General features: G+C 45.3%; 1 pseudogene; it reads right to left on the bottom strand.

Annotated features, from left to right (window-relative positions):
• Positions 1–5011: 5011 nt before the first annotated feature.
• Positions 5012–8717, bottom strand: part of LOC111968284 (probable G-protein coupled receptor 142) — an 8218-nt pseudogene continuing 4512 nt past the window's right edge.

Raw genomic sequence — 8717 nt, 5'->3', positions numbered from 1 at the left:
TCATCTCCTTTGAGCCCCCCCCCCCCCCCCCATGCTCCAGACAGACAGAACAGCACCCCCCCACCATTAGAACAGCACGACCATGAGAAACAGCACCACCATGAGAACAGCACCACCATGAGAACAGCACCACCATGAGAAACAGCACCACCATGAGAAAACGCACCACCATGAGACAGCACCCATCATAGTGATGCTATGTCTCTTAATGAAGTAGTAGTCTACGGGTCCTCGGTTACTCTGTTTATGTGCTCTCACGTCTAGCTCAACCAAAACATGAGCATTTCAACATCTGTAACCTCCATGGAAAAGTTTGTTACAAGCCCAAGACTTGCTGGGACTTATAACTTTGTGGCAGGCCCGTTTTAATCTGTGTTTGTAAGGCTGTAGGAGAGTCTGAGACTTTAGTCAGCTGTGTGTTGCTCCTGTGCCATGTATTGGGGACTCTAGCTGCTCTAGCGCACCTGTAGTACATGTAGGGAAGGAAGCAGTACATGTAGTAACGTGATAGCGGAAGAAGCAGTACATGTAGTAACAGTAGTAGGGAAGGAAGCAGTACATGTAGTAACAGTAGTAGGGAAGGAAGCAGTACATGTAGGAACAGTAGTAGGAAGGAAGCAGTACATGTAGGAACAGTAGTAGAAGGAAGCAGTACAGTCGTGGTCAAAAGTTTTGAGAATGACACAAATATAAATTTCACAAAGTCTGCTGCCTCAGTGTCTTTAGATATTTTTGTCAGATGTTTACTATGGAATACTGAAGTATAATTACAAGCATTTCATAAGTGGTCAAAGGCTTTTATTGACAATTACATGAAGTTGATGCAAAAGAAGTCAATATTTTGCAGTGTTGACCCTTCTTTTTCAAGACCTCTGCAATCTGCCCAGGCATGCTGTCAATTAAATTCTGGCACATCCTGACTGATGGCAGCCTATTCTTGCATAATCAAAGCTTGAAGTTTGTCAGAATTTGTGAGTTTTTGTTTGTCCACCCGCCTCTTGAGGATTGACCACAAGTTCTCCATGGGATTAAAGGCTGGGGAGTTTCCTGGCCATGGACCCAAAATATTGATGTTTTGTTCCCCGAACCACTTAGTTATCACTTTGCCCTTAAGGCATTGTTCGTCACCAAACTGTTCCTGGATGGTTGGGAGAAGTTGCTCTCAGAGGATGTGTTCGGTACCATTCTTTATTCATGGCTGTGTTCTTAGGCAAAATTGTGAGTGAGCCCACTCCCTTGGTGAGAAGCAACCCCACAGATGAATGGTCTAAGGATGCTTTACTGTTGGCATGACACAGGACTGATGGTAGCGCCACCATGTCTTTTCCGGACAAGCTTTTTTCCGGATGCCCAAACAAACGGAAAGGGGATTCATCAGAGAAAATGACTTTACCCCAGTCCTCAGCAGTCCAATTCCTGTACCTTTTGCAGAATATCAGTCTGTCCCTGATGTTTTTTCCTGGAGAGAAGTGGCTTCTTTGCTGCCCTTCTTGACACAAGCTATCTCTAACAGTCTTCACCTCACTGTGTGTGCAGATGCACTCACACCTGCCTGCTGTGCATTCCTGAGCAAGCTCTGTACTGGTTGTGCCCCGATCCCACAGCTGAATGAACTTTAGGAGACGTCCTGGCGCTTGCTGGACTTTCTTGGGCGCCCTGAAGCCTCTTTCACAACAATTGAAACCGCTCTCCTTGAAGTTCTTGATGATCCGAGAAAATGGTTGATTTAGGTGCAATCTTACTGGCAGCAATATCCTTGCCTGTGAAGTCCTTTTTGTGCAAAGCAATGAGGTCGCCACGTGTTTCCTTGCAGGTAACCAGTGAGATGACAGAGGAAGAACAGTGATTCCAAGCACCACCCCTCCTTTTGAAGCTTCCAGTCTGTTATTCAGACTCAATCAGCATGACAGAGTGATCTCCAGCCTTGTCCTCGTCAACACTCACACCTGTGTTAACGAGAGAATCACTGACATGATGTCAGTCGTCCTTTTGTGGCAGGGCTGAAAATGCAGTGGAAAACTCTCTCAATTGTTTTGTGTTCTTTTATAGTAAGTCTTTATGGTAAGTATTTTATAGTAGTCTTTTATAGTAAGTATTTTATAGTAGTCTTTTATAGTGGTATTTTATGGTAAGTCTTTATGGTAAGTATTTTATAGTAAGTATTTTATAGTAGTGTTTTATAGTAAGTATTTTATAGTAGTCTTTTATAGTAGTCTTTTATAGTAGTGTTTTATAGTAAGTATTTTATAGTAAATATTTTACAGTAAGCATTTTATAGTAAATATTTTATAGTATTCTTTTATACTAGTATTTTTATACTTTACTTTATTGTTTACATTTCTTTAGATCGATTTCAAAAGTCATCCACATTGGGGGGTGCTTAATAAATGCAAATACACCAGCAATGAGCTCCCTCTGAATGTCACTAAAACGAAAGACATAATCAATTAAAATAAGCTCATCTCTCTTACTCTCTGTTACTACCAGTGCAAACAGATGAACTATTTGATGTAGTTGAAATGTCTTCTTCTATAGATTATGCCATGGCTATGAGGACAAAACTACATCCTTATTTAGAAGCTTTTCACTGAGGAATTATTGATGAGCCAGAGCTGCATGATCAATCGATTCATTCCAGATAAAAACCTAAACATGGTTCATCATCCCGTAATGAATTCGTTGCGTTAAAAAGCAATACACCAACAGACTACAATTGCCAAGTGTTGTCACGGATCCCCCCGGAACGGTCATTAGGACACCTGGTCCCCATTCCCACTGATTGTAATTGTYTAAGTGTGCCCTTTGTTTTTCATTGTCCTGTCGATTATTGTTACAATGTCCGTTGGTGGTGTGAGGACATGTGCTGTGTTGTTTTGGCTTACGTGCCGCGTGTATTGCGCAGACGATTACAGGTCTCGTCCCGTGTGTTACTCATTCTGCCCTTGTGTATTTATTCAAGGTACTCCTCGCTCTTTTGTTTGGGTCTCAACCCTGTGTTTTGTATACGTGTTTGTTTGGTCTTGGTCCCCGTGCCTTTACACGGCACGCTGTAATTTGGGTAAATAAAAACCCCTATTACGCATTCCTGCGCCTGTCTCCCYATCCCGTTATACCAAGCGTGACAAGTGTTGATTAACATATGGAATGATTAGTTAGAACCAGAGATATGTATAGAGAATAGAAATGGAGCCGGGTAGAACACTCACCTCCAAATAAATACTGAGGTCACAAAGTGCTTGTTTATCTCATGTTTAAAAACGGTAATACAAATTTGTAAGTAAGTGTGGATGTTTCTTGATGATCACAGTAAACCCACAGGTCCTCATGCCCTATTCCTGGGATATATCTCATTTAAAAATGTTCATTTGAATTCGTCCGTGTCGTCTTATTGATGTTTCTAGGGTCTTGTACTGACTGGATGGATCCATGTATGTATGTCTGTCTGTCTGTCTGTCTGTCTGTCTGTCTGTCTGTCTGTCGACAGTCAGTCTGACGTTAGGTTTGTTTAGGTAGCTGAGATGAAGTGGGGACTGTGTTTTGTAGAAATGGTATTCTCTCCTGCGGCTTTTAGACAGTCACTCACAGCCAGCATTTATTCAAACCTCCATCCAGTTGCCTTTTCATGAGAAATAAACACCAGAGCTAACAGCTGTTGTTTGACCTCACTGTCGCCGTGGAAATGAAGTGCTTAGTGCCATTTCTTTGCTTGATTGGTTTGGGTGTGCTGCTCAGCGAGTCGGATGTTCTGTCATGTTCATGTCCTCTCCATAACAACACCGTATGAACATAATGTCTCACTATCATTTAGCTTACGTTCCGTCCCTGTACCTTGATATGATCAATGTGCAACTAGATGAAGGATTCACATGAAGCAGCGTGCACATGAAAGCGTCATCTCCTTTTCAATGTCTCTTCTCTCTGTGTGCTAACCAAAGCACGTTGAGCCAGTACCTGCTGCAAAACGGACCGAAAAACAAGAAAATAAAACTATGTCCATATGTCTTTCTTTTTAAACAATAAAAAATGATATCATGTTGCGTAATTATGACTAGCTACCGTATATGGTAAACATAAAAACGCCAGGCCAAGTGCTCATGACGTCACAAGCCAAATGTTCCCCTAAGGATAAATAAATAGTTTGTGAGCCATTTAATTGGATTCCCGCTGGGACATCATAAAATCATAAATAACACGTTAATCAGTTACAAGAAAAAACATGCTGCTTAGTTTTCAGACCAACAGCAGTTCAGTTAAAGGCTCTTTGAAAATGTTCAGCTCAGAGGGCGATTGTCAGCTGTCCACAGAACATGGTTGGAATACACTCTGTAGTTCAGAGGTCATAAGTGTTTAGGGGGACCGTGGGATGGAGGGACGGGATTGGTCTCAATTAGGGCTGGTCTAAGGGTCAAGGTCACATGGTCCGTGGGATGGGCTGATGGAGGGATAGAGGTTTGGGGTTAAGGGAGGGTTGGTTCTCAATTAGGGCTGGTCTAAGGGTCAAGGTCACATGGTCCGTGGGATGGGCTGATGGAGGGATAGAGGTTTGGGGTAAGGGGAGGGTTGGTTCTCAATGAGGGGAGGTCTCACGGTCAAAGTCACATGGTCCGTGGGATGGGGTGTTGGGGGAAAAACGTGTAAGTGGGAGGTGTTTGGGGGAGGGGGGGGGGGACTAAGACAGATGGAAAAGGTACGTAGGGAAGAGGGGTACTGTGTTGGTCACAATTAGGAAGGGACCCAGGGTTAAAGTCAAGGTTACATGTCTGTGGGATGGAGGGATGGGGAGATGGAAGGGATGGGGGATGGAGGATGGGAGTGGACGAAGTTGGGTTGGAGGGATGGAGGGATGGGTCATGTTGGACGAGTGGGTTGGAGGATGAGGATGGGTTGGACGAGTGGGTTAGAGGGATGGAGGGATGGGGTGGACGAGTGAGTTGGAGGGATGGAGGGATGGGGGATGGAGGGATGGGGTAGATGAGTGGGTTGTTCTCAAATAGAGGGTCTCGTCCCATAGTCAAAGGCCAAGGTCAGAGTCACACCCTGCGGAGTGGTAGGGGGTGGGGTTGGTTGAGTCTCGGTGCCAGCACGTGTTTGTCCCGTTAGACATCGAGGATGTGGAGGCGTTGGCGGGGGCATCCTGAGCAATAGAACATCCCTTTACGGCCACTCCGAGTGGCTTACTGACAAAACTTTAGAGAAAGAAGTTGACTACAGTGTTGAGCATGGCCAGCATATTAACAGGTTGTAGGCCAGGTGAACCCGTCTGTCCTTGTGGACCGAGGACACGTACAGTATAGATGATAGATGACCACTAGAGTCCTGGGGTCCCACAGGATGGCGAACACTCTTACCCAGGCACCATAGCCATGCCAACTGAGGCCCACCGCCACCACACTCCTCCTGGCACGGGGCCTGTCTCTGCCGCGCTCCCAGCCGGCGGAGAATCAGCAAGTGCAGAACCAGGAAGATGCTACACGGCAGGAAGTATATTATAGTCACGTGTGTCCATTTGAGGGCGGAGTCAAGGGAGGTGGGCGGTAACATGTCAGAACATCAGAAGAACGGCACGCCCGACAACAGCGGCAGGAATAAGACGATGGCGATGATCCACCGCACCGCAGCGTCGGGTAGCTAATCTGGAGGTGGAGGAGAGAGTGGTACTGCGCCACTTAGCGGTCCATGGTAAGAGGTACGGTGGCCCAGATGGAGGTATGGTTGTCAGTGAACTCCACCACACTGACCTCGTGCAACAGGAGGGTGGGGATCTAGAAAATCAGTACAATAATTTATTGTCCATTCCTTAACCACTGGGCTGCCATGGTGACCTAGTGCAGCAGGAGGGTGGGGACCTAGAAAATCAGTACAATACTTTATTGTCCATTCTTTAACCACTGGGCTGCCTACCTCCCGATGGAACACGGCTGTTTCCAGCAGGAAGCCCACCAAAATGATGCACCGCTGGGAGAGGATGTCAGAGCCGGTTAGAGCCAGCAGGTACATGTACAGAACTTTCTTACAGTCTGCAAGCTGGGATAGAGCCACCGGAGTCAGGATGTTAACTGAGAGAGAGGGAAGGGGGAGGGGGGGGAGGGAGGGGAAGGAAGGGAGGAGGTGAAGAGAGAGGCTGAGGGTAGAAAAAAAGGGGAAGTGGGAGAGGGGAAAGAGAGAGAGAGAGAGAACATTACTAAAACACCATTTGAAGTCCATTTATACTTGGCTTGTGGCTGTGTTTACGGTAGACATTCTGTGGGAGGGGGAGGATATTTGTTCTCAGGCAAGCAGATAGTGCTTCTAAGAGACCCATAACAGTGTGTGTGTGTGTTCAGTGTGAAAATACAGGAGCTACATTGATGTTGTATTCCCTTCAATATAAAGAGCTCATGTATTCCTCCAATGGATAATATCACTGTCACAGGCCTTGTCAACAACAGGATATTCCCACTAAAGTCAATTGGAGCACATTGTGAGCACAGTCGGTCCTCAGACCTTCGACCTCAACACAGAACCTCTCAATGCGCACTGGGGGGAAATTTATACGCTGTGCTCTTTGGGTGGGTGTGTGTGCTTTGGGGGTGTGTGTGTGTCTTGGGGGTGTGTGTGTTTGGGTGTGTGTGTGTGTCTTGGGGTGGGTTGTGTGATGTGTCTTGGAGTGGGTGTGTGTGTCTTGGGTGGGTGTGTGTGTCTTGGGTGGGGTGTGTGTCTTGGGTGGGGTGTGTGTGTGTCTGGGGGTGTGTGTGTGTCTTGGGGTGGGTGTGTGTGCTTGAGTGGGTGTGTGTGCTTGGGGCTGTTGTGTGTGTCGGGTGGGTGTGTGGTCTGCGTGTGTGTGTGTTGGTGTGTGTGTGTGTGTCTTGGTTAATTCCAAAAGGTAATCTGGAGGATTTGAGTGAGCAACGCAGCTCTCCCCTCCTCCACCCTCCCTCCAATCTTTAAATAGCACACACATCCCATATTATTACTTAACCTCTTGCTCTTTTGCACCCCAGTATCTCTACTTGCACATCGTCATCTGTTCATCTATCACTCCAGTATTATGCTAAATTGTAATTATTTCACCTCTATGGCCTATTTATTGCCTTACCTCCCTACTCTTCTACATTTGCACACATTGTACATAGATTTTTCTATTGTGTGTTTTTGACTGTACGTTTGTTTATTTGTAACTCTGTGTTGTTGTTTTTTGTCGCACTGCTTTGCTTATCTTGGCCAGGTCGCAGTTTGTAAAGGAACTTGTTCTCAACTGCCTACCTGGTTAAATAAATGGTGAAATAAAAAAAATAAAAAAACATCCTGCCGGATCAATAGTGATCACCATGACAACAATTTTTTTATATATTTATTTTATCTTTATTTAACTAGTCAGTTAAGAACAAATTCTTATTTACAATGACAGCCTAGGAACAGTGGGTAAACTGCCTTGTTCAGGGGCAGAACAACAGATTTTTACCTTGTCAGCTCGGGGATTCGATCTTGCAACCTTCCGGTTACTAGTCCAATGCCCTAACCACGAGGCTACCTGCCGCCCAATGACAACATAATATTGGTGGACTGGGCTGTGTGTGTGTGTGTTGTCTCGTGTGTGTGTGTGTGTTCTGTGGTGTGTGTGTGTGTGTTTGTGTGTGTGTGTGTGTGTGTGTGTGTGTGTGTGTGTGGTGTGTGTGTGTGTGTGTGTGTGTGTGTGTGTGTGTGTGTGTGTGTGTGTTGTGTGTGGTGGTGTGTGTGTGTATATATATATAACAGTATATAGTGTGATGGGATGTAAGACATTATTACAGTATATTAGTATATGTAGTTAATCTGTAAAATGTTATATTTACAGTAATAGATAGGGTAGGCCTTGACTAGAATACAGTATATACATATGAAATGAGTAAAACAGTATGTAAACATTATTAATGTGATCAGTATTCCATGACTATGTACATAGTGCAGCAGCCTATGAAGTGCAGGGTGAGTAACTGGTGGCAGTCGGCTAGTGACTAAAGTTCAGGGCAGGGTACTGGGCGGAGGCGGCTATGGTGGGACTATTTAACAGTCTGTGTGTGTGTGGTGTGTGTGTGTGGTTGTTGTGGTGTGTGTGTGTGTGTGTGTGTGTGTGTGTGTGTGTGTGTGTGTGTGTTGTGGTTGTGTGTTGTGTGTGTGTGTGTGTGTGTGTGTGTGTGGTGTGTGTGTGTGTGTGTGTGCTCGGCTCCACACAGAGAATGGCGTTGCAGTAGATGACCGGGACATCTAGACCTCTGAGCGCTTCACCTCCTGGTTTCAGGCCCTGCTCTGAAGGGTCTCTGTGATATTGGGCCAGTCAAACAAGACCTCAGTGCTCTCCTGAAAGGGAGATAACTATTTTGAGAGAGGAGGACCATGGTCAGAATACTGCAAAAAAAGATCTGATTTGACTGAAACGTCACTAGTTTTATTAGTCAGTGAACTGTATAGTAAGACTGTTTAGCCATTGTATAGTTTCTTCATTTAAGGCTGCACCTCTTGTCAGCGTTCTAGGGGAATGGATAAGGCCGAGTCAGGCGCAGGACCACAGGTATGAGTAAAAATCCGAGCTTTACTCAAAATAAGCAATGTTCCAACAAGGGATAAACATAAATATCCAGAGCACATAAAAGAATCCACTTGACAACGACAATCACGCACAAAACAGAAAGGGGAAGCCAGAGGGTTAAATAAGGAACATTGATTATGGAATGGAAACCAGGTGTGAACAATGGAAGGAC

This window comes from Salvelinus sp. IW2-2015, linkage group LG8, assembly GCF_002910315.2.
Source record: "Salvelinus sp. IW2-2015 linkage group LG8, ASM291031v2, whole genome shotgun sequence".
Taxonomy (NCBI): Eukaryota; Metazoa; Chordata; class Actinopteri; order Salmoniformes; family Salmonidae; genus Salvelinus; species Salvelinus sp. IW2-2015.
This window is presented reverse-complemented; position numbering and strand designations above follow the sequence as displayed.